The following is a 613-nucleotide window of genomic DNA, read 5'->3' as shown; positions in this document are numbered from 1 at the left end:
TATTATATTTAATATTAAAAAATTTAGAGGATTTATTTCAAGGGAATTAAAATAAGGGAATTTTTGGGTGAAGAGTAAAGCCGAATGAAAAGTGAAAATTGGAAATAAATTTGAAAAAAGAAAGTTTTTATTTTTATTTTTTTTATTTTAAAACAAATCATTTTAATTCTAAACTCAATTTCTCTTTCTCACCACATAAACTTCTGGTTTGGATACGTTTTAGCTGAAACATTTAACCCACCTAAATTATATATGTTTTGATTAATAGATCAAATCAGTTTAGATAAGTCTAAAAATGAATTAAATGGATTAAGTCAATTAATATATGAGAGATAACTTTTATCAATTATCATACACACATTCATGCATAGTAATATATATACACACACTAAAAATGAAAGAAAGAAAAAAAAAACAAAAGAAAAAGGTAAATTAATTGACTGGATTTATATCTAAGCTAATAAGATGATGAAGTTCATTCCAAGGCTAAAATCATTCTTTATATTGTACTACTTTCGAGGTAGTTTTTCTGGTTATACCATCATCAACACAATTGGCAGTTATCTAAATCAAACTAATGTTGCTTTTCAATTCTAACTTATAGTCTCTTAAA

This window comes from Arachis ipaensis, chromosome B03 (assembly GCF_000816755.2).
Source record: "Arachis ipaensis cultivar K30076 chromosome B03, Araip1.1, whole genome shotgun sequence".
Classification (NCBI taxonomy): domain Eukaryota; kingdom Viridiplantae; phylum Streptophyta; class Magnoliopsida; order Fabales; family Fabaceae; genus Arachis; species Arachis ipaensis.
The sequence above is the reverse complement of the archived record's forward strand: the minus strand, read 5'-3'. Positions refer to the sequence as shown.